Source organism: Schistocerca piceifrons, chromosome 2 (assembly GCF_021461385.2).
Source record: "Schistocerca piceifrons isolate TAMUIC-IGC-003096 chromosome 2, iqSchPice1.1, whole genome shotgun sequence".
NCBI classification, from domain to species: domain Eukaryota; kingdom Metazoa; phylum Arthropoda; class Insecta; order Orthoptera; family Acrididae; genus Schistocerca; species Schistocerca piceifrons.
Window position 1 is genome coordinate 160,791,946 of NC_060139.1, and position 26,261 is coordinate 160,818,206.

The following is a 26,261-nucleotide window of genomic DNA, read 5'->3' on the forward strand; positions in this document are numbered from 1 at the left end:
ATCAGCAGCCGTGGCTTCCACCCCCACCCCTCCGCCGCTGTGAACTTGGCCTCTAATTGGCTACACGCTGCACAGTGGAGCAGGCGAGCGCAGGTTCGGCCAATTCCTCTAACAGCGTGTCGCGTGCCCCACGGCAGTCCAGCCCACGGTGGCTCATGGCCGTGACGTCGCGCCGCCGCCAGAGGCGCGCGATCGATGTCCGCTGATGCCATCTGACACAGACTGCTGCCCACACCGTCGGCATTGTCGTCAGCGAGTGCCGGCCTCTGATGACATTGCTGCGGACGCGAGAGTGCCGCGCCTGACCGCTCTTTTGCCTTTTGTTATCGGACGGGCGTATCTCCACCCTCTCTTTGCCCGTCTAACATGCGTCACTGCGAGTCACGTTTCCACAGCACATGACGTAAGTAGCCCCCAAATACGCTGGCTTTCGTGATTTTTAATGGCATTCTGGGTACAGATGGTTATCGAAGTAATGAGGACTCCCGACTGAACAAAGATATCACGGCAGTGGACCAACAGTAATACGCATAGTTTTCATAAGTGTATAGCTAGTGGCGCTTTTCCGAAAGTCGTTCGGAACCATTCATTGTGCGAAGAGCATGTACTAGGAGGTCAGGTCAAAACCACGATTGCCGACCGGGGTGGCCCAGCGGTTCTAGGCACTACAGTTTGGAACCGCGCGACCGCTACGGTCACAGGTTCGAATCCTGCCTCGGGCATGGATGTTTGTGATGTCCCTAGGTTAGTTTAAGTAGTTATAAGCTCTCAGGGACTGTGGACCTCAGAAGTTAAGTCCCATAGTGCTCAGAGCCCAATTATAAGCTCTCAGGGACTGTGGACCTCAGAAGTTAAGTCCCATAGTGCTCAGAGCCATTTTTTCGAAACAACGATTATGTCCGATTCCGAGAGAAAGTTCGTCGATGAAGTACAACACTTACAACCGACAGCACGTTTATTACTGACAGCAATGTTCAACGATAATAGAACTGACCCTCGGGGCGTAGAATGCAGACAAAAAACGAGGACCCCATAATACTGGGCCGTATTTATACGAACAACGACTGTTCGAAAACATACAGCTACTAGTTGAATAATGGTTCAAATGGCTCTAAGCACAATGGGATTTAACATCTGAGGTCATCAATCCCCTAGACTTAGAACTACTTAAGCCTAACTAACCTAAGGACATCACACACATTCATGCCCGAGGCAGGATTCGAACCTGCGACCGTTGAAGCAGCGCGGTTCCGGACTGAAGCGCCTAGAAACGCTCTCCCACAGCGGCCGGCCACTATTTGAGTACCCGGCGATCCCCAGGAAGGTATTATTTCAGTCTTGTATTAGTTCATGTCCTTCGCCCCCTCTCTCTGTGCACAGCCTCCACTTCCCCCTCTCTGTCAGTCTCCTCCTGCCCTCTCTCTGTCCATCTCCTGCTCCCACCTCTCAATATGTCAATCTGATCTTCCCTCCTTTATCCATCTTCTCCTTCCATTTTTGTTCATCTCCTCCACCCAGTCACTTTATCCATCTTCTCCTCTCCCTCTCTCAATCTCGTCCTCTCTTCTCTCTCGTACTTCCCCTATTCGTCCATCTCCTCCTCCTCCCCCTACTATTTGTGTCCATCTCCTCCTTTCCCCTCGCTGTCTGTCCCTTTCTTCCCTGCCCTTCTCTCTCCAGGATATCACGTTCTCAACAACTGTAGGCTAGTGGATCTTCCCCCAAAGTATTTCGTACCGGATCGTAACTTATAACTTGTATGTGCAACAAATTTGGTTGAAACTGTTTCAAGGGTTTAGTATGAGTTTCCATACGTTGCTTTGACCATGTATGTACATGTCAAATATGTTTCACATATATTTAGCATATTTCATACGTATTTGTACACATATTTCACCTGTCTCTCTATCGAATTTTGCCCTGCAGTTACAGTTATATGACGTCATAACTCCTGAACTATGTACTGTACAACAATATTATTTTGCAGGTACTTTCAGTGGTATATTTGGATACTGTGTGCGCATTATGTTGCATATAGATAAACAGTAAAGACGTAATAAATCGAAACGTCACACATGATGATACAGTCACGGCAGATGTGGGTACTTATGCAAAAAGTGAGGCGAACACATTTAGTAGCAACGAAATAATAAATTTAAACCTCTTCCAAGACGCGTTAGTTTTTCTCACATCTCAGTCCTTACGACACCATATTTTCTGAACTATGTGTCGTACAGTGTTATATTTTTTTGGTGAACTTAGTAGTGCTTTACTGTCAGAATAATGTGTCGTGAATATAGTTAGTAATAAAGAAGCATTAACTTACGGCTTGCTTCATGAACAGCAAAAATGTTATAAGCGATAAACTTTTCTCCTTTCATTATATTGTGGGTTTCGTTAGCGCTATTTGGACTGACGACTTGCAACAGGCCAGTCTGCGATGCTAAACACTATACTATATTGCAAACATCACTGCTCGTGAGATTGCTACTTCTTCTGCAGAAACAGCGACCTGCGGCTTCAGGTGCTCCACCCTGGAATGAAATCTTGTCAGTGGTCCTCTGCATAGCAACACTGGAGGATCCTCGCATTATTGTCGTGTTCTTGCATCTTCTTCACTGCGATGAGCATCGCAGCTAGCCCCTCCCGTTGAAGCTTAGCAATCGTCGACTAGGTCTTCAGTTTCTTTCAGTCTCTCACCGCCAGTCTGCCTCTGGACTGTATTACGTCTCCACAAGGAGTACATAGACGATCTCTCTGCACTTTGATCTTCCTGATGAAGGGTCATACTCCTGGACTGCAGATGGGATTGCTAGCAGATGCCCCTCCCTCCTTGTCATTCACTATAGCGGCTCCCATAGTGTCTAACGGAACGGTACAGAACTAACCAGTGAGTGACACCTGAGTCCAATTCAGTCCACAATCCTCACGAATCTCGGGTGACCAGTAGCTGGAGCGTCCTGGAATTTATTCAGGATCGCTGGTCACTGATAATGTGCGATTCCCCACAATCTCCTGCCTCCCGCAGTCTATCATAGTTGATGTATACAACGTTCTGTTTGTTTATTGGAATCCATTTTCAGTTGTTTCCTCATTCTTCATGTCTTTTGTGGTTTTCAGTAACACTACATCTGTTCAGGAGCAATGTCGTTTGCGTCCTCGGAGTGTTTTGAGGTGACAAACTCCAAAAAATCGTCTCCGTGCCGCGGCATTTCGAATACAACACTCGAGCTTTCGATAGCTTACTCGGTGTCGGTGTAAAGTTCTTCCTACACATTCTCATCATACAATGCTACAACTGCAGAAGGTGTTAGCGTCTCTGTAAGGACAAGGAAACATCTTGCGCCTCGATCCTGGAGGGTTTGGTGTCGACGTGGAGCAGTTGTTGGAAGTGATGTACCATGTACGAGAAGTTCTTTATGAAAGGGTGATAGTGCTTGTGCGAGCACATTCCGGGAAAACTTCCGATTTAGCAATCGCACCGAGGTGTCGGAAAACTGTGACTACTCTTACTTTCTCTGGATCTGGAAAGATTTCATCGTCTTTCACTAGGTGCTCTGAGATATTTATTTCTTGGGCGAGGAAGGGGCACTCTTTGGATTCAGGCAGAAACCCGCTGTCTGAACGCATTTGTACAAGGAAGTTTAGATTCCTTTCAAATGTTTACGTAAACAGGATAACGTCACCCAGACAGCAAAGACGCAATGTCCAATAAAGCTTCGAAGCATGTTGTGCACCATACGTTCTAAGGTGGGTGGAGTGTTACATTAAACGGAATTACTTTGAATACACAGAAGCTGCCAGGCGTTATGAATGCAGTCTTCCCTCTGTCAGCAGTGACAACCTGGATTTGCCACCAGCAGCTCAACATCTCCATGGTTAAGAAATACTTTGCACCTTTCATTCCTTCCAAGGTGTCATCACTGTGCAACAATGAGCAAACACCTTTATTCTTGACACTGTTCAGTCGTTGGTAGTCGATGCAGAAACAAGATGTCCTATCCCTCTTAGTCAGCTCACAAGGACCACCGGAGAGGACCAAGGGATCATTGAAGGTTCAAAAACTTCATTTTGTACTTTTTCTACACTTCCTCACAGATTATTCATTGCTCAGTCAATGACCGTATGAGCTGTGGCTAATTGGTGAGTGAATTTCAGTACTGATATGGTGTGATCATAAAAAATTATCATAATATAAACCTAAAGAATGGTACATATATGATTATAAGGCTCTTCGTCGATGATTGAGGAAGCAGTAGTGAACCTGAAGAGAATATCGGCTGAGCAGAAATGGGGAACTGCGCTGTAAGGTGCAAACAGCTTAATGAAGCCACCAAATTAAATTCAATTGTTCTTTTCAGCAAGATAACGTATATTGCGAGAAGTTAGAACACTCTGATGTAGTCGTGACAGCTATTACGTCTGATACCAGGTTCAATTTCCTTGTTTATGCTTTAAATCGTTTACATAATTATATAACAGTCACTATATTTATATGAGAACAAAAATGCATTCACGTAGGATGATATGGAAGTTTTATTAACATGGAATTATCTGTCCTGATTAAACTTGCCCTCCGATTCACTAATGATTCTTTGGTTTGAGTGCAAATTATTTATGAGTGTATTTTGTTAAGGAAAACGGTTGTTTCTGAAAATGTTCTGATTTTTAAAACTCACTACACTACATTACACTATAGGATGAGAAGTATCCGGTCACCTATTAGTGGACACTGATATGGAAAGTTTCCATCCTCCATCCTTATGACTGGTTGTGCTCATCTAGGGACACATTCAAGGTGGTTTCTGAATGTCTGTGGAGGAATGGCAGCTTATTCTTTCTCAAGGGGCAATCCCGCAGAAGGTAATGGTGGTGGAAGTGGGGCTGGAGCGAAGTCGACGTTCCATTTCAACCCGAAACGTGTTTCACTCCGTTCTGGTCAGGACTCTGGACATGCGATCCATTTCAGGAACGTTATTGTCCATAGCTCATTCTTTCTCTAGGGACAATCCCACAGAACTTAATGGTGCTGGACGTGGGGTCTGGAGCGAAGTCGACGTTCCAGTTCAACCCGGAACGTGTTTCACTCAATTCTGGTCACGACTCTGGAGATGCAGTCCATTTCAGGATCGTTATTGTCCACAAACGACTGCCTAACAGATAGTTCTTAATTTCTTAATGGCAAGGTACATGATCATGCTGATACGGTCATCATTCCTAACTGTTCTCTATTGCACGCAATACACAATGCTGTAAAATGTGTTACCATATTTCCACATCTAGTATTTTGTTCAGTGCAATAATGGGATCGTACACAAACCACGAAAACGCTTCCACACTGTAGCACCTCCAGCTTGACTGTTGACGTCACGCATGGAGACAAGTAACGTTCTTCAGACATTCCCCGAAACTAAACTTTTCCATATGAGTGCCACAGGGTACAGCGTGATCCATGACTCCAAATGACTTTTTACTAGTCATGCACTGTCTAATGGTGTCGCTGTTTACACCGCCTCGAGCGGCTATGAGGAGCTTCTCGACCTTTTTACTTGATTGCTTTTAATTCCCAACGCAGAGTCATTGTGCTAGCTGAACTGCTGCTAGCAATCTGAAATTCACGAGTGCTCATTCTACTGATTTCATGTGATTTTTTATGACCACGCTCTTCAATGCTCGGTGGTCTCAGTCCGTATGTACTTGAGATGTGCTTGGTAGGCGTTTATCTGTGTTTCCTCCTTCGCGTTTCCACTTCACAGAAACGCACTATGGCATCTTTAGAAGGTTTAAATGTTCCTGGTGGATTTGTTAATCATGGGACATCTAATGACTAGTCAACAGTCGACGTCACAGAAATTTCGTGTCCGACTCTTTCTGCTGTTACAGCTTCTGTGCAGAAATCGAAAGCTCAGTTCGGCGCTACACATGGGTGTCGGGATATTTTTCATTAGGTAGTGTATGCCCAACTAGGAGTATAATTATCATCTACGATTGTAGGGAGGCAAACGACGGTGACAGAATATGATGGAGAGTTAGTCATGGAAGTACGATAGCGAGTAGGGGGCCAATTTATCTTTGGAAATAAATATTTTGGAACAATATTCGAACCGCGACTCGTGGAAAAGAGTGTTAAAGGAAGTGGGTTGACTAGAATGACATAAAATGAAATTACGCTGAAATATGCCGCAGTCTGGAATGTGTAACGGCGTCCTATTAATACTGTTGGATGATTGTAAGTTCATTTATCTCGTATGTAATAAGATTCAAGGCCTGGGAAAATATATCATCATAAGCTGCCACTTTTCCTCTTGTAGCTTAATCTTGACATAAAGAACCTATTGTAACAAATCAAAACATGTTAACAAGAATCCGGAGTAATATGGAAATGAAGTCACATGCGGAAACTTCCTGGCAGATTAAAACAGTTTTAATCAGCCAGTAAGATTCATATCAGCGCACACTCCGCTGCAGAGTGAAAATCTCATTCTGGAAACATCCCCCAGGCTGTGGCTATGCCATGTCTCCACAATATCCTTTCTTTCAGGAGTGCTAGTCCTGCAAGGTTCGCAGGACAGCTTCTGTGAAGTTTTGAAGGAAGGAGACGTAAGTAAAGCTGTGAGGACGGGACATGAGTCATGGTTGGGTAGCTCAGTTGGTAAAGCATTTGTCCGAGAAAGAATTCGAGTCTTGGTCCGGCGCACAGTTTTAATCTGCCAGGAAGTTTCATTTCAGCGCACACTCCGCTGCATAGTGAAAATGTCATTCAAGTCACATGCTTCCTGACAGGGCATAGGGGAACGATGCGGGAGATCTACACCGCCGTACTAGGCAAGATCCTAATGGAGGTTATTTGGCGTTGCCTTCCTCCGACCGTCATGAGGATGAATCATGATGGTGAAGACTTCACAACAACACCCAGCCATCTCGGAACAGGTGAAAATCCCTGACCCCCCTGGGGACTGAACCCGGGACCCCGTGCTCAGGAAGCGAGAACGCTACTGCGAGACCACGGAATGATAAAAAGTACGAATTTTTCTAATTCTCCTTCAGCCACAACTAATATTAGATACGGATCTTAATTTTCACCTACGATTACGTTTATAGCTTATAAATAATACCTTGTTAATTTTAATTTATACATCTGATTTGACTATTGTATTTACAATGTGTTTGACTGAAAGAAAGAGCGTTTATTTGTTTAAGGTACATCCGTTGAAAGTAGAGGGATTGTTTTAACAGGGAGTTGATACAGATTTCAATTTCGTCATCTATCTACATGTCGAAGAGGTTAAACATTGAGTGGATATCTAAGGATTAGTTTACCTGTAGAAAGACGAGAGGTCACTGAGCAAGAAGCTTATTTGAGTGCCACATAGAGAAAGCAGCAGTTGTTGAACACACAAAAGTTTTGGCTAAGAGGAAATATAATATTTTGCGGATATGGTTCCCGCTGGGCAGAATTATAGTTACTTGGTACAGCTATACAGGGTGTTACAAACAGGTACGGCCAAACTTTCAGGAAACATTCCTCACACACAAATAAAGAAAAGAATTTATGTGGACATGTGTCCGGAAACGCTTAATTTCCATGTTAGAGCTCGTTTTAGTTTCTTCAGTATGTACTGTACTTCCTCGATTCACCGCCAGTTGGCCCAATTGAAGGAAGGTAATCTTGACTTCGGTGCTTGTGTTGACATGCGACTCATTGCTCTACAATACTAGCATCATGCACATCAGTACGTGGCATCAACAGGTTAGTGTTCATCACGAACGTGGTTTTGCAGTCAGTGCAGTGTTTACAAATGCGGGGTTGGCAGATGCCCATTTGATGTATGGATTAGCACGGGGCAATAGCCGTGGCGCGGTACGTTTGTATCGAGACACATTTCCAGAACGAAGGTGTCCCTACAGGAATACGTTCGAAGCAATTGATCGACGTCTTAGGGAGCACGGAACATTCCAGCCTATGACTCGCGTCTGGGGAAGACCTAGAACGACGAGGACACCAGCAATGGACAAGGCAATACTTCGTGCAGTGGACGATAACCCTAATGTCAGCGCCAGAGAAGTTGCTGCTGTACAAGGTAACGTTGCCCACGTCACTGTATGAAGAGTGCTACGGGAGAACCAGTTGTTTCCGTACCATGTACAGCGTGTGCAGGCACTACCAGCAGCTGATTGGCCTCCACGGGTTCACTTCTGCGAATGGTTCATCCAACAATGTGTCAATCCTCATTTCAGTGCAAATGCTCTCTTTACGGATGAGGCTTCATTCCAACGTGATCAAATTGTAAATTTTCACAATAAACATGTGTGGGCTGACGAGAATCCGCAGGCAATTGTTCAATCACGTCATCAACACAGATTTTCTGTGAACGTTTGGGCAGGAATTGTTGGTGATGTCTTGATTGGGCCCCATCTTCTTGAAATGGTTCAAATGGCTCTGAGCACTATGGGACTTAACATCTATGGTCATCAGTCCCCTAGAACTTAGAACTACTTAAACCTAACTAACCTAAGGACATCACACAACACCCAGCCATTACGAGGCAGAGAAAATCCCTGACCCCGCCGGGAATCGAACCCGGGAACCCGGGCGCGGGAAGCGAGAACGCTACCGCACGACCACGAGCTGCGGGCCCCCATGTTCTTCCACCTACGCTCAATGGAGCAGGTTATCATGATTTCATACGGGATACTCTACCTGTGCTGCTAGAACATGTGCCTTTACAAGTGCGGCACAACATGTGGTTCATGCACGATGGAGCTCCTGCACATTTCAGTCGAAGTATTCGTACGCTTCTCAACAACAGATTCGGTGACCGATGGGTTGGTAGCGGCGGACCAATTCCATGGCCTCCACGCTCTCCTGACTTCAATCCTCTTGACTTTTATTTATGGGGGCATTTGAAAGCTCTAGTCTACGCAACCCCCGTACCAACTGTAGAGACTCTTCGTGCTCGTATTGTAGACGGCTGTGATACAATACGCAATTCTCCAGGGCTGCATCTGCGCATCAGGGATTCCACGTGACGGAGGGTGGAAGCATGTATCCTCGCTAACGGAGGACATTTTGAACATTTCCTGTAACAAAGTGTTTGAAGTCATGCTGGTACGTTCTGTTGCTGTGTGTTTCCATTCCATGATTAATGTGATTTGAAGAGAAGTAATAAAATGAGCTCTAACATGGAAAGTAAGCGTTTCCGGACATATGTCCACATAACATATTTTCTTTCTTTGTGTGTAAGGAATGTTTCCTGGAAGTTTGGCCGTACCTTTTTGTAATACCCTGTATAGCTACGCTCTAGAAGCGAAACATTAGTCTTGGCACCCGCTCATATACATAGTTGAAGAACTCTCTCGTGACGAATATGTCGGGTGTAGTGACCATAAAAGTCGTTAAATGTAACTACAGTTTTTCGTAACAGTAAATGTCTGCTGATCCCTCTTACGGGATTCGGATAATGCTTCACGTACGCTGAAGCCCTGTGCCAATTACTGCGCGGGAGCCACTTCTGAGGGGGCAGGCTCCGATTTCTGTGTACAGTCCGGCCACTTACTCGGACTTTACTGGTGATGTATCACCACTAACAGAACTAGGCGACAAACGAGTGGCCATACAAAGAAGTCCAATTAAATCTTTGCTCCAATTAGTACTTCACACTGCTGTGGATAGCCGAACTTAAAACCTTACATCGACTGACCAGTTCAAATGAAGTTGCTCGATGTCATGTGAGACAGTTCCTACCATAAAATTACTTCATAATGCGATAGTAGACACACTGTGCGTTCTCTTATATTGTCCTGTACGAAATAGCAGTACGTCTAAGGTTCAAAAACAAACAAACAGCGTTTTTCGAGTGAATTTTTCACTCTGAAACGGAGTGTACGCCATTACGAAACTTACTGGCAGGCTGAAACAATGCGCCGGATCGGGACTCGAACCTAGGACCTTTGCCTTGTGCAGGCAAGTGCTCTACTGACATTTTATGTGACCCGTTTGCTCGCCGTCTTTTTTAGTCTATGCGGAAAGCGGATTTGTGCGGACGTCGCATGACGCCCCGCGAACTCTATCAGTCAGAACTTTACTTGGTTGCTTATTACAGATTATGGCCACCCGACAGACGAGAGCACTGTGCTACCGCGCCGGTGGCTGGATGTGCTAGCAACGCACTATTCTAGAACCTGACTCACAGTTTTACTTCGGTCAGCACCTCGTCTTCTACATTCGAAACTTCACAGAAGGTCACTGGTTTAAAGGGAGGTTAGCTATTTTTCGGATCAAAAAATCGATTTTTTTTAAATTAAATTTTTGGATCCATAGAAGTGTTTAGAATCCACCCCTGAAACAGTTTTTCCGAATACGGAACGGAAATGTTTGTTATTCGCGGTTGAACAAAAAATGCACCTGCCTGAAATCGGCATTTTTCACGCACCAATTTTTTTTTCTTTCGGAGGACGAGTTATTGTGCCGATGCTTGGGAGGAAACACACAAAATTCAAATGAAAGTTTGAACTCGTGTGTTCGGAAGTTAGCCCCCAAGCACTTGCATTCTGGCGCGAAGACTGTGGATATTGCGACTTTCCTGGCAATGAGCAGCTGCATCGAAGGGTATTCAGCAATTGTGAAGACCATGACAACGATGTGCGTCACCCTGAGACTCTATTCGATGCAGTTCGCCAAGCATTCGGACGACCACCGGATTCAAGCGGCTGAAAACCGCCTGTCACCGGCCGTACGAACGGCTCTGGAGCAGCGGAGGATGACCCAGATCGAGCAGAACGCCCTCTATGAGGAAGAGGAAGGACTAGTTTATGGACCCGGAATACCAGATCGAACGTAAGTTGCATAATATTACATTTATATGTAATCAAAACTTCAAACGCATTTTTCTCGAGATGATGTTTTATTTATCGCGCGGTATGGTAACTTCAAATCTACTGTACCGATTGGCATGATTATTTGGTTCTGACGAAGCTAATTAAATTGTCTAGGAGTTGTACCATTTTTATTCCGATCCGTCAACTATAAATATTTTTGCTTGACCGACGAAGTCTAAAATCGATGAAAAAAGCTATTTATTTCAAATGGCCGACATTTTGTTTCCTATGGTCCAAATAACTTAAGCGAGGCTCAACTCCTAAAGACTCTTGTATACTTCGCTAACGTCAACTCAATTTTGATTTCAGACGAGCCGGCTGACCTGTGACATACCGAGTGTGGAGGTCTACATCGAAATTTTGTTTCGTTCCGACGGCACTTCCGCCTTTGTTCCTCGACATTTCCGGTCAAGAAACTTCCAGTTTGTAGAGGAAATATCAATAAACATTTTGACCAAATTTTACGTTGATATCTATAACACATACCGAGAAAAAAATTCTCGAAGAACATGGTTTTTCGGGCCAAAGATAGTAAACCTCACCTTAAGCCACGGTCTGGCAAAGAGCTTTGGTACTCCAGTAAGTTTCCAACAACATTTTTGTTCTGCTTATATGTGCTTCTTTCGAACCGGTTTATGGCTTACTGTGTCGTCGCCAGGACACAGCTCACCAGCGGCCACAACAGATTCTGTTGTGTAGGCAACCAAAAATTAGAAGCAAAGATACTATAATTGTATGAAAGCTTTCACGACCGGATGACATATCTTCTGGTAAACCATCCGGGGTGTAAGGTCGTGGTCCATGAAACTCTTCACCTCCTAACGTTTCGTCCAGAGCTGCGCTGGACATCTTCATAGGGGTGTTTCTCCTCCGGTGAGTTTTGCCGACTGACGGGTCGGACTTTTTTTTTTTTCTTTTTTTCTTTATTGAATTTCAATTCCCCCCAAAGGGGGTGGGCTGGCAGCAGCTTAGGACGCTGCTCTGCAGCCTACAGATTTTCTGACAAAGAGCAGGAGAATAAATAATAATAAAAAACAGGCGATAAAATCGGGGACTTAGTGAGTAACAAGGTGAAAAGAAAATGGGGAAATTAAAACAAGCAACAGAGGGATGATGAAGCGAATAAAAATACATACGGAGCAGACAAGGAAAACAATAGACAGTTAAAAAAACACGGCGACAGTCTGGATTCTGTTCGCAAAGTATATAAAATTCACACCCAGCGACAGCATGGTTTCTGTTCGCAACACAACACTGAATAGGCACTAGAACACAGCACGAAAAAGTCGGCAAAGGTGGCACCACAGTCGAGAGCAGGTGGGGGGAAACTGGACAGGAGATGGGAAAACAAAAAGGGGGGAAAGGAGAGTAAAAGCGAAGGGGGGGGGGAACCGGGAAAGGAGCTGATGGAGGATGACCACCCATAAGAGGGGTACGGGCAGACGCGACAGGGAGGGGGGTAGGCAGAGGAGGGGAATACAAAAGGACTGGGGGGGAGAAGGGAGGTAGGGAGAGCTGTAGTGGGGAGGAAACAGGACGGAAGGGGGGGGAAGAGGGAGCCCAGGGAAAGGACAGAGGAAAGGAGGGGGAGGGAGGATCAGAGTTGATAGGAAGGATAAATGGAGGGAGAGAGGGCATCATCCGGGAGGGGGAGCTGACGGAAGCCACCTTGGGAAAGGAGATGGAGGGTGTAGAGATGGAGGGTAGGGGGGACACAACGGTGAAGACGTGGCAGGGGGCAAGGATGGGAGAGGAGAGGAGCAACCAGGGGGTGAGGGGGTTCAAGACGGCGGGAGGTGTAGAGGATGCGGATATGTTCGAGGAAGAGGAGCAGATGGGGGAAAGGAATGAGATCATAGAGGATCAGCGTGGGGGACGGGAGGCGGATACGGAAGGCGAGGCAGAGTGCATGACGCTCAAGGATCTGGAGGGACTGATAGAATTTGGGGGCGGGGGGCAGATATCCAGGCAGGACTGGCATAACAGAGGATGGGACGGATTAAGGATTTGTAGGTGTGGAGGATGGTAGAGGGGTGCAACCCCCATGTCCGGCCAGAGAGGAGTTTGAGGAGGCGGAGGCGGTTGTGGGCTTTGGATTGGATGGATCGGAGATGAGGGATCCAGGTGAGGTGATGGTCAATGGTGAGGCCAAGGTAGGTGAGGGTGGGGGTGAGACGGACAGGACGTGCGCAGACAGTAAGGGAGAAATCCAGGAGCCGGAAGGAGCGAGTGGTACGACCTACGATGATTGCCTGGGTCTTGGAAGGATTTAGTTTCAGGAGCCATTGGTTACACCATGCAGCAAAAAGGTCAAGGTGATTCTGGAGAAGGCGTTGGGACCGTTGGAGGGTAGGAGCGAGGGCGAGGAATGCGGTGTCATCAGCATATTGCAAGAGGTGCACTGGAGGGGGGGGTTGGGGCATATCTGCCGTGTACAGGAGGTAGAGGAGAGGGGAGAGGACAGAGCCCTGGGGCACACCGGCAGAGGGGTAGAAGGTGCGGGAATTGGCATGATGGATGGTAACGTAGGAGGGGCGCCGGGAGAGGAAGGAGGCCACCAGAGGGATGTAGTTGATAGGAAGGGCGTAGGTTTGGAGTTTAAACAGGAGACCGGGATGCCAGACACGGTCGTACGCCTCTTCAAGGTCAAGTGAGACAAAAATGGCGGAGCGACGGGAGTTAAGCTGGAGGGAGAGGAGATGAGTGAGGCGGAGGAGTTGGTCATCAGCAGAGAAGGAAGGTCGAAAGCCACATTGGGTGTTTGGGAGGAGGTGGTTTTGGTGGAGGTGGAGATGGATGCGCCGGGAAAGGATGGATTCCAAGAGCTTGCTGAACACCGACGTGAGACAGATAGGACGATAGGAAGAGGCATCAGATGGAGGCTTATTGGGTTTGGAGAACATCAGGATACGGGAGGTTTTCCACAGGTCGGGATAGAAGCCAGTGGCAAGGATGACATTGTAGAGGGCGGCAAGGAGGGAAAGGAAGGAGGGAGGGCAGTGTTTGAGGTGGCGGTAGGTAACGCAGTCGTGGCCGGGAGCAGTGTTGCGTTTAGTGCGGAGTGTGAGGCTGATGTCCTGTGTAGTGATGGGAGTGTTAAGTGCAGATGGTGGGGTGTGGCCCAAGTACTGGAAGCTAGGAGCAAGGGGAGGAACAGAGGTATCCGTACGGTCCATGACATCAGGGAAGAGGGAATAATCAAAGTGGGGATCATCTGGGATGGAAAAAACATCAGAGAGGTGGGAGGCAAAGTGGTTGGCCTTACTGAGGTTGTCAGGAAAGGGACGGTCATTAAGGAGGAGAGGGTACTGGGGGGTGGGGCGGTTCCCAGTAAGGCGGTGGAAAGCAGACCAATACTTGGAAGAGTTGATGGGGAGCGTGGTGTTGAGGTGTGTACATGTCTGGCGCCAGGCTCGGCGTTTCTTCGCAACAAGCAGGTTGCGGATGTGTCGCTGTAATTGCCGGTGGCGGGTAAGTGTATCCCGGTCACGAATGTGGAGAAAAGAGCGGTAGAGGCGGCGGGACTCCCGAAGGAGAAGGACAGCCTGTGGAGGCAGGGCAGGGCGGTGAGGGTGGATGGCTTTGGTGGGGCTATGGGTGGCGACGGCGTCAGACAAGGTCTGGTGCAGGAAGGCAGCAGTGCGAGAGATGTCATCAGGAGACTGGAGGGTAAGGTCATGGCTGTCAACCTGGGTGTGAATGGAATCCCGGTAGGCATCCCAGTTGGCACGGGAGTAATCATGGACAAGTTTAGGAGGGACGTCAGGGCGAGGAGTGTGGCGGGGATGGCGACCATTAGAGATAGTGAGGAGGACAGGAGCATGGTCACTGCCAATGAGGTCAAGGACATCCGCGGTGATGCGCCCAAGAAGGTTGGGAGAGGCAAGGACTACATCAGGAGTGGTGTTGGATTCGGGCCGGGTGTGCTGGGGCAGGGGAACCAGGTCTCCCTGGAGAGTGGTGAGAAACTGATGCCATCGCCGGAGGTCGGCAGGATCACGGCTGTGGATATTGAGGTCGGCGGCAATCATGTAGGTGGAGAAGGTGTGGTCAATGTGGGCCAGGAAATCGTACGGGATGGGGGTGCGAGGGCGGACATAAATGGTGGCACAGGTGATGGTAAGGGCGGGGAAGAAGAGGCTGAGGGTGAGATGCTCGGCAGGATTGTTAAGTAGAGGTTGGGGCCGGACTGGGAGGTGCTTGAGGTGGCCTATAGCAACTCCGCCACGTGCGAGAGGGTACGGGTTATTGGTGCGATGTAGGGTGTAAGGGGCAGTGGAGACGGAGATACGGGGCTGAAGGAAGGTTTCATTGAGGACGAAGGCATCCACGCGGTGCTGACGTAGGGTGTGGAGGAAGAGGAGTTTGTGGGTGGGCAGGGAGCGAATGTTGTGGTACAGGATACGGTACAGTTGTTGTACCATGGGAGTGGAGAGTTAGACGAGGGTGGTGAGGGGGGTGAAGGTGACGTGGGCCTGGTTGTGGGAGTAAGTGGCATAGGTGGTCAGATGGAAGATGGAACGGGCAGCGAGGGCGATTTGGGAAAGAGTGTGGGAGCGCTGGAAGGGGTGGATGTTTTGGAGCACAATGGTGGTGAAACGGATGATGTCCTCAGCAGTAGGGGGATGGCGGAGCGAGTTGTTGGGGTGGATGGGGTCATCAACAGGACGGACAGGGACGGTGAGCTCAGGGGTTACTGGTGGAGGTTTCGCTTTACACTTCGAGGAGTAGGTAGGATGGGGTTCATTACAAGTGTTGCAGGAGGGGGGAGAGGTGAGGTTGGGGCAATGCTTGAGGAAGTGGAAAGCTTTTGCAGTGGGGACAAGTAGGGGGGTTCTTGCAGGCAGAGGTAACGTGGTCGTTGTAGGTGAGACAGCGTTGGCAGCGGTAGGATTGGACTGGGGAACGGGAGGGGTCCACCTTATGGCGCTGATTGTAGATGAGGGCTCCCTCGGTGAGGAGGCGGTCAATGGAGGAGGAGGATTCAGTGAATATCCGCATGAGAAAAGTCGGCCCGGCATCATTGAAGATGCGACGGGCCGAGCGGATTTCGATGTCGGGCCGGGAGTTGAGTTCCGCCAACACCTCAGCCTCCGTGATCACGGGGCTAAGCTTCGTGATCACAGCGGTGAAGGTCGGCGGACGTCGGGGAGGTTGAGGCTGACGGGGAGAGGACGGGGTGTGGTAGGGGGTGAGGGTTGCACGTTGGCCAAATTGGATACGAGGGATGCGGGAGAGGAGGTCGGTGTGGAAGGAAGCATTGGGGGATTTTATGAGGACCGAGTCCTTGTGAGGAATCAGTTGGGAGATGGGAGCATTGGGGCAGTATTTCCGGATGGCGAGAGTGAGGGAGCGGGCATCAAGGAATTGAGGGTCAGGATTGGAGAGGACAAAGGTGTGGGTGGCAGGTGTGGCGGGGGCGGGGGTCGGGGCCGCGTCCATGGGAGTGGGTGGGTCACGGGGATTGGGGGTTTTTTTGGAGGAGACTTCGGGGGAAGGGTCAGCATTCGGGCGCTTGGAAGGTTTCGTGGACACCATTGGGTGGGGAGGGGGCAGGGGGACGGGTTGCAGGGGGTGATGGCGGGGGGCAGGACCACCCTGAGTAGCGGAAGACGCAGACGGTGGGGGCGTGGGTGTCACTGAGACTGTGGAACGTCGAGCAGAGATCCGTGATGGCTTGGAGCCTGTCGGAGGCGGTGCGGGGAGCGGCGGAAAGTCTGTAGCTGTCGATGGGGCGACAGTGATAGGGGAAGAGGAGTTGGGGGTGGGTACAGCCGAAAGTGGCGCAGGGGTGGGGTGGACAGGGAGAGAAGGAAGGACGGGAAGTGGGGTGGAGGATGAGCTCCATGTGATGGTGGTTGGAGCAGCGGAGGGAGAGGTAAAAATGATAGTGGTAGTGGTGGTGGGTTGGGACATGGTGGCGGCGCGCGAGAAGGGCGGCGGCGGCGGCGACCAGACGGCGGCGGCGGTGACCAGGCGGCGGCGGCGGCGGCGGCGAGCACCGGCAGGCGGCGACCAGGCGGCGGCGGCGGCGGCGAGGACCGGCAGGCGGCGACCAAAAGGCGGCGGCGGCGAGGACCGGCAGGCGGCGACCAAACGGCGGCGGCGGCGAGGACCGGCAGGCGGCAACCAAACGACGGCGGCGGTGGCGGCGGCGAGCACCGGCAGGCGGCGACCAGGCGGCGGCGGCGGCGGCGGCGGCGAGCAGTATTGACGACGAGCAGACGGCAAGGCAAGGGTGGGGATCTTCCACGTCGAGGGTGCACCCTGAGAGTAGCCCAGGCAGTGAAACTCTTCGACGAAGAAGTGAGGGAATCCAACCCTCGAATGTGACGGGTCGGACGTCTGAGAGCGACTTATATATCGTAGAAAGTGGACGTGACCAGAGTTACACGTGATATGCAGAGATAATCTTTGTCAGAGATAAAACTTAACTATCGATCGTAATCTCGTCACGGACGAAACTGCCTAGCAATTCTGTAGTGCTACTGTCCAAATATCACTAAGTTTCATGGTCTCTTCTTTGTTTTGTCTCTTTGTCTCTTTTTTGTTTCGGAAAACTTCACTTGATGATTTCCTGGCTGAAAAGCGTGTTCTGCTACAGCCGATTTATTTGTTTTTCCTAATCGGCAAAGACTTCTGTGTTCTTTTAACCGTGTATTTACGCTTCTTTTTGTTGTTCCAACATGAACTTTATCACATGTACACGGAATTTTATATACGCCACTGGCTGATAGAGGAGCGCGCTTATCTTTTACAGACCGAAGAACATGACAAATTTTCTTCGTTGGTCTAAAAACAGGTCTAATATCATGTTTACTTAAAATCTTTCCAATCTTATCCGTTACTTTCTTTATAAAAGGGAGAGAGACTGTATTATTCCATCGTTTTTCGGACTTGTCCTTAAGCATTTTATTGTTTGGGTGGAGAATTCAGCTTACTTCTTTCTTTGAGTTGCCATTTTTCTCAAAAGCGTGCTTCAGATGTTTTAATTCGTCGTCTAGATACTCCGGCGTGCAAATCCGTCTGGCTCTGTCAACGAGACTTGTAATCACACCTCTCTTTTGTTTTGGATGGTGGTTAGAGTTTTTATGTAAGTATCTGTCTGTGTGCGTTATTTTTCTAAAAAATTGGTTTTTCAATCTTCCATCCGTCTGTCCCATAACTGAAACATCCAAAAACGGTATTTCGTAATCATTTTCTCTCTCCATGGTAAACTGGATTCTTGGATTTATATTATTGAGGTAATCAAAAAGTTCGCCTAAGGCTTCTCTACCATGTGGCCAGACCACAAATGTATCGTCTACATACCGATACGAGCGAGATGGTTTCTTATCTGCTTTTTCCAAGGCTGACTGTTCGAATTTCTCCATGTAGAAATTAGCTACTCCAGGACCCGATGGGTTACCCATTGCTACGCCATTAAGTTGTTCATAAAATTCATTATTCCATTGGAAATGACTGGAAGTAAGACAATGTCTGAAAAGAGCAGTAAGATCTTCTGGAAAAAAATCCGTTATAAAATTTATCATGTTCTTCGGTCTGTAAAAGATAAAGCCGCTCCTCTATCAGTCAGTGGCGTATATAAAATTCCGTGTACATGTGGTAAAGCGTAAATAAACGGTTAAAAGAACGCAGAAGTCTTTGCCGATTAGGAAAAACAGATAAATCGGCTGTAGCAGAACGCGCTTTTCAGCCAGGAAATCATCAAGTGAAGTTTTCCGAAACAAAAATTTTATCTACGACGACGAACTATTGGTTGGTTCAAATGGCTCTGAGCACTATGGGACTTAACATCTTAGGTCATCAGTCCCCTAGAACTTAGAACTAGTTAAACCTAACTAACCTAAGGACATCACACACATCCATGCCCGAGGCAGGATTCGAACCTGCGACCGTAGCAGTCGCTCGACGAACTATTACCAACGGCTTTGTAGAGAAGCAATTGAAATATATAAACATAGGGATAATTTTAATCGGAAAGAAGAGACGATGAAACTTAGTGATATATGGACAGTTGCACTACAGAATTGCTAGACAGTTTCATCCGTGACGAGATTACGATCGATAGTTAAGTTTTATCTCTGATAAAGATTATCTCTGCATATCAGGTGTAACTCTGGTCACGCCCACTTTTTACGATATATAAGTCGCTCTCAGACGTCCGACCCGTCAGTCGGCAAAACTCACTGGAGGAGAAACACCCCTCTGAAGATGTCCAGCGCAGCACTGGACGAAACGTTAGGAGCTGAAGAGTTTCATGGACCACGACCTTACATCCCGGAAGGTTTACCAGAAAAGATACTATCGACACACAGAATTTTGGGTCATATCGCTTATGGCACCCGCCAGATATGTTAAATTACAGTTTAAGAGAAGGATGGAATCAAATAGAGTATATATCGAAAAAACCCATTAGTAGTAGCCAATTTGAATGAGTGTAATACTAAATGTTGTAAGGAAAAATGAGGGAAAGTACACGAAAATTCTAAAGTGGTATAAGTTTATGCGGATGAGTGTAATCTCAGACCATGGTTCCAAAAACCACTTTCGTTTGTATTTGACACTTTTTATTTTGTAAATTTTGATGTAACACCGTAATTTAAAATGTTTAGTTAATAACATAAGAAATGAGCGCTCACTTTGACATCTCTCACTTAATGTTATCAAACATTCTACGTGTCTTGATAGAACCCTTTTTTATAATGTCTGGCTTTTTGCACACTAGTGTCACTTATCGCCGCTAGTCACATGTTCCTTGACGATGACTGAATCAGCTGCAGTCTGGAATAACTAATATTTCTGGAACAAATGCGCTGTTTGGTTGTTTTTTTTTTTTTGTCTTAAATATGAAACTGTTCAATCAAGAGATAACGGCGCAGTCGATAAATAACAGTAAGTCCTTTTGTTACTTATTACTGCAGAGATGGTAGTGGTTCAAAGGGCTCTGAGCACTATGGGACTTAACATCTGAGGTTATCAGTCCCCTAGAACTTAGAACTACTTAAACCTAACTAACCTAAGAACGTCACACACATCCATGCCCGAGGCAGGATTCGAACCTGCGACCGTAGCAGTCGCGCGTTTCCGGACTGAAGCGCCTAGAACCGCTTGGCCAGCGTGGCCGGCTTACTGCACAAAAAAAAGGGCCCAACATTTCACATACCTTCCAGACGTTTTGGTTTACTGGACGAAGAGCGGGTCAGTTACTTATATTTACATGCAAAGTACAAGCATACTGTACAAAGTAAAGGCTTACTGTAACCGACTGCAATTGTTCCTTGAGTTCACGCAACCAGATAAATGAAAAGACGATGAGCATTTCAGGACCTACCTGCCACAGCCTGCGGTTCAGACGTCGATTAACAGTATATGAACTGGGGTCGGTGCACAAAGGTTACTTTATAACGTTTTCGTTTGTTCATGGTTTCGCGAGCAGATGTTATTGACACACGTCAGTCTAAACTGCTAAATGGCGCTACGATTTTCTTGGACTCGTACGGCTATGCCCGTTACGCCACATGCCAAGTCAGAAGAACAGTCTGGCGCACACGCGACAGTACCAGCCTGCCTTCACCGAACTGCTTCACGCGCAGCACTTCATACGTGAAACACCGTGTATGATACGCTGCAGCCCATAAGAAAGTTGATAAGAGATTCACGTAATGAATTTTTAAAAATAAGGGCGACAAGGTCGAAAATACATAACTTTTTATAGGAGTCCCTCTAAACGTAACGAAGATAAGATTTTTTGTGACATGTGTTCGAGCGCCCTGCTCCGTAACCTTTTCCCATGGCAATAAAAATATTCAGGTTCTGTGACCATGTCACACTGATGTATGAAACGTTTCAGCTGCTCTCTATTTTCTCAGGAATGCGTTACCAATTTCTAGACAAATGCCACTTTCGGTCCCATATATCAGCGTCTCTCCCTACCGAAATTAGCTTATGTGAAGTGAGATGACACTGCTTGAGGAAGCCCACTAGCGACACTCGGTTAAACGATAGCTCATATTGGAGATGACACAGATATAGTTTAATGAAACATTTCACGATTCGTAATGCAGGTACAAGCTTTACACTGTTAATGTACGTATTCCTCTTTTATTTACAGGAATCTGTGAATGCTGCCTTAGACTATAGGCAGTCCTCACAGTTCATTGGTTATTTTTAAGCCTTGACTTAAGGAAATAAGTACGTTGTGAGGCAAATGGGGAGAAATGGATGGATTAAAGCCGAACTGATTACGTGAAATGAACAGAGGATAGCGACTTCCTATGAGTCAATTGTAGTAGTACTATAACAGATCGTTAAAACACTGTGACAAATAGAAGACCTAAAATTGCTATAGAATGAACTGTTGTGGAATTTCTAGCCAAATCTATTTTACTGAAATTTAAAAAGACACAGCTTATGTAGTTCAAAGCTTGTAAGAAGTTTATACCAAGCTTACGTGTAAAAACCAATGATAAACAGATACAATACGTAAATTATTGGCATTCTAATTTGAAGATGAATTCAGTTTGAAGCATACAAGAGAACTGCTAAAAGCCAAAATCAATCTTCCTTTGCAATGAGTTGTTCTCACGCGTAAATAAGTAAAACTTATATAAGAAGCTGTCATCTTTTAGTTCTGTCATGTCCGCTGGTATAAAATTTTGAGGTAACTCTAGCAGCCAGTCCAAAGTTTTCCGAGTCTGAAAAGCATGTATCACGTATTACTTCTGGTGTGAATGCAAGAAAGTCACAGATAGACTCAGCATAATAGGAATACTGAGTAATGCTTTCAAGAATATTTACTCCTCCGTGAAATATGAGATAAATTATTTGTTTCTTCTCAAAACAACAGCTCTGATCGTACGAACTAAGCTAGACATAAAATTAATTTACGTAAGAATTTAGTGCCAGAAAAGTGTCCATAACCAAGGAGCTCATATTGTCAACAACTTTGCAGCGGCCATAAAACGTTTAGCTACCAACAAACTACAATTAAATAAGAGACTCCAGTATTTATTAGAGGACAATTCTTTCTACTCTGCTACTCCTCTGACAAATTTCTTAACAAAATTAATCCGTATACCATTAGTAAAATCAAATGACGTGAATGTTATCAAAAATTACACTTCTGCAAATCTTCAGTGCTACAATATGAATTGTGTATGTATGTATTATAACTGATTTTAATTTGGTACTGCCTGGCCGCAAAGACTAAGAGATATGTTATGCATTTCAGTGTACATAAATCTCTATCTTTATAACAAGTCTGATGTTAGTTTTTGAGTAAATGTATATTTCATATTTTATACTTATTCCACATTCAAATAGAACGAACATTAGAGTATCTATTATTTGGTACGTACTTCTGTTTTATGAAATGTTCTATATACTCCTCACTACTGCTCTATAGAATGAAAAGCGTATGTGTGATGTGTTATAAACGCGACGACATAGGTCTATTCTTCTAAGCAAAGCCAAGCTCCGCTTTCTGGACTAGAGAGGCCAATCGGGACCGACGGGCCACCGTGTCTTCCTCTACCAGTGACGTCATTTGGATCCGTATGGAGCGCATGGTGACACAACACAACTTTACCGACAGTTGGCGGTTTCCTATCATAGGCAACTTACTTGCTGATTTAATAAATAAAACTTAACTAAACAAATAAAATGGCTAAAGAGCCATGACTGTCATAATTTTGTTGTCATATCAAAAACATGAATTAAAGACGTGTGGATACGATTCATTCGGTTACACCTATGCATAATATCGTAATAGTGGACATATCTAAAACTAATCAATGCAATTTTGTAAGGCATTTCTTCAATAAACCAGACGAGAGTATATAAGACATAAAACAGTTTCCAGCTGCAAATTAGGGAACTGCAGAGTAATGGAGCAATGGAATTCAGAAGAGTGAAGCGATATAATTGTGCAAGGTCTCAGGCTATTATCACTCCAATTTTCGAATAACAGAACGAAATTCAATAAATTTAAAACGCTCCCACCTTCTTACCGAGTGTACAATGTAGGTTTGAATATTAATGTGTCGAATTTATCGTAGCAAAATCTGGAAAATCTAAAATAATTTTTATGGAATATTTCTGTTACTTTCAATTTTTTTAATCCCTAAAGGTGAAAGCATGGAAGTTTCCCTGTTTAACTGGCGAATTATTACATTCGATTGATATATAAAAATTCGATATGTCCACATAAAATCTTGGATATATTAAATGTGTAGTCTCCAGGTTTGCAAATAGCCTCGACAACAAAGTTCTAATAAATAATTAAATTTCAAAGGATGAGAGTACACGGGTTATGTAAAACATTTTTCTACTTTTAATAAGACATTCTGCTTTCTTAATATTTAGACCTAATACTGATGCTTTAGCGGCGGCGTTAAAGAAATGTTCATATTTCTGTAAATTTTATGAAGTAAGTGAATAAATAACGCTGTTATTTCTTCCGTGTAGTACTTCCATCAGAGCCTCCAATTCGACATACCGAAATTTGTGAATTCATATGTATTTCCTCAATACCTTTCATCTTACCTGCTCTCACCCGTCATTTATTCGGTAAACAGCAAAGAACCGTGAAAGCGAATACAGTAAAGTGTTTAATTTCTAAATGATTCAGTCCGTAGTGTATCACTCTTAACGGGACAACTTTCGCTTGCTACATTGTTTCCACCATTACTGCATCCTCTGCAGTACGTAATCTCCGATTCATTATTTTGGAGAACCGTACACTTATCAGAATAAAATCTTGATTTTTCTAGCCTCGTCACTTCAAATAAATCAGTCGAGCTTTCGACATCTGTCCTCACCATTGTCGCATTTATTAGACTTGATGCAGCTTGAAACCCGAGAAAATTTTATTCGGGTATGCTACCGCAAAAGAGAACATACACTAACCGTGGTGTCGCGAAACAGCTACTTTTTGTAGACAGAGAATGGGAAGAGGCACTGCAACACTTCATGCTGTATTTAGAATCTTGTAGTGAAACATTAAGCGTAGAAACTTCTTTATTCCAGTCTGAGCGTAACTCTGCACCTACGATGTTGGTGAAAGCTTTCTGGTAGTCGATTTTATCACTTCCTCAGTAGTTACGTTATGCAACGTTGCCGAAACGTTTTGGGCACACGGAAGAAGAGTAACGTGCATTCCCAAAATAAAGTATCGACCTACTTCATATATCCGAACCAATGGCAGAGTACTATTTTATTATTCTTTAGCCGCGAGGAATGAGACTGACCTAATTCCAGAGATGGTCGTTCGGCTTTATGGCAAATCGATATCGAGGGTGCAGCGGGGGGCTTCCATTACATTGATACCGCCGGTCGGCTCTGTTGCACTACGGAGGCGATGTTGAGGAATGTCTGTCTGTTTATAGATAAAAATAACTTGTAGCAGCTACAGTTGTTTGTGCTAACAAACAGAGACTGAAGTAAATCCCACCATCCACGTACAGATTCGGCATCTTAGATAAAAGTCAATCTTACGTTTAACGATTTCCTCTGATGTATAAAAAGTCACATTGAGAAAATACAGTACTATTTGTCGCCCACCGTACAGCACTGCTTCTATTTTCAAAACGACCAACAACACATTTCTGTTACATTTTTAAAAAATAATGTTAGAAATATTATACTCAGTTACTCATTACCTGTGCACCGCATATAGTTGCATGTCCTACACAGAACTTAATGAGTTAATTGCCAGAGCAGTAGTTACATTATTATTACCAGATAGGACTAACATTGGATTTTGCACATGTGCAGCGTATAGCAGCACGAGTGGTGACATGTTTGACTCGTGAGGGAGTGTCGCAGAGATGCTGAAGAAACTGAACTAGCATACACTTGAAGATAGACGTAAACTATACGGAGAGATCTTACTAAAAAAGTTTTAAGAACTGGCTTTAAATGATGAATCCAGGAATATATTACAATCCCTCACTTAAGGGATCGCGAGGACAATATTACGTTAATTCCAGCACGCAAACAGTCATTTAAACAGTCGTTCTTTCCGTGTTCTTGTAAAAATGTGCAGTAAACATGTGCTCTAAAATGCGTACCTTAAGAGCTATGAGCACGTGCTCAACTACGCTACTTGGAAAAACAACAATTCTAAGGAACAATTGTTAATAAATTTTAAGATATGCATTTTAGAGAAAATCTTTACTGGGCATTTGGTCCATACTACTACTTCCCAAAACGTGGAAAGCAAAGAGCTTACAGCAGAAGATATTTGCTTCACAGTGTCAAAGATGAAAAATTGCTCGACGCCCTTGTTGATGTTGTTGTTGTTGTGGTTTTCAGTCCAGAGACTGGTTTAATGCAGCTCTCCATGCTGCTCTATCCTGTGCAAGCTTCTTCATCTCCCAGTACCTACTGCAACCTACTTCCTTCTGAATCTGCTTAGTGTAATCATCTCTTGGTCTCCCCCTACGATTTTTACCCTCCACGCCGCTCTCCAATACTAAATTGGAGATTCTTTGATACCTCAGAAAATGTCCTACCAACTAATCCCTTCTTCTGTTCAAGTTGTGCCACAAATTCCTCTTCTCCCACATTATATGCAATACCTCCTCATTAGTTATGTGATCTACGCATCTAATCTTCAGCATTCTTCTGTAGCACCACATTTCGAACGCTTCTATTCTCTTCTTGTCTAAACGATTTATCGTCCACGTTTCAGTTCCATACATGGCTACACTTGATACAAATGCTTTCAGAAACGACTTCCTGACACTTAAATCAATACTCGATGTTAACACTTTCTCTTCTTCAGAAACGCTTTCCTTGCCATTGCCAGTCTACATTTTATATCTTCTCTACTTCGACAATCATCAGTTATTTTGCTCCCCAAATAGAAAAACTCATCTACTACTTTCAGTGTCTTATTTCCTAATCTCTTACCCTCAGCATCACCCGATTTAATTCGACTACATTCCATTACCCTCGTTTGGCTTTTATTGATGTTCCTCTTATATCCTCCTTTCAAGACACTGTCCATTTCGTTCAACTGCTGTTCCAGTTCCTTTGCTGTCTCTGATCGAATTACAGTGTCATCGGCGATCCTCAAGGTTTTTATTTTTTCTCCATGGATTTTAATTCCTACTCTGAATTTTTCTTTTGTTTCCTTTGCTGCTCGCTCAATATAAAGATTGAATAACATCAGGGATAGGCTACAACCCTGTCTCACTCCCTCCCAACCACTGCTTCCCTTTCATGCTCCTCGACTCTAATCATTTCCATCTGGTTTCTGTACAAATTGTAAATAGCCTTTCGCTCCCTGTATTTTACCTCGGCCACCTACAAAATTAGAGAGAGAGTATTTCAGTCAACATTGTCAAAAGCTTTCTCTAAGTCTACAAATGCTAGAA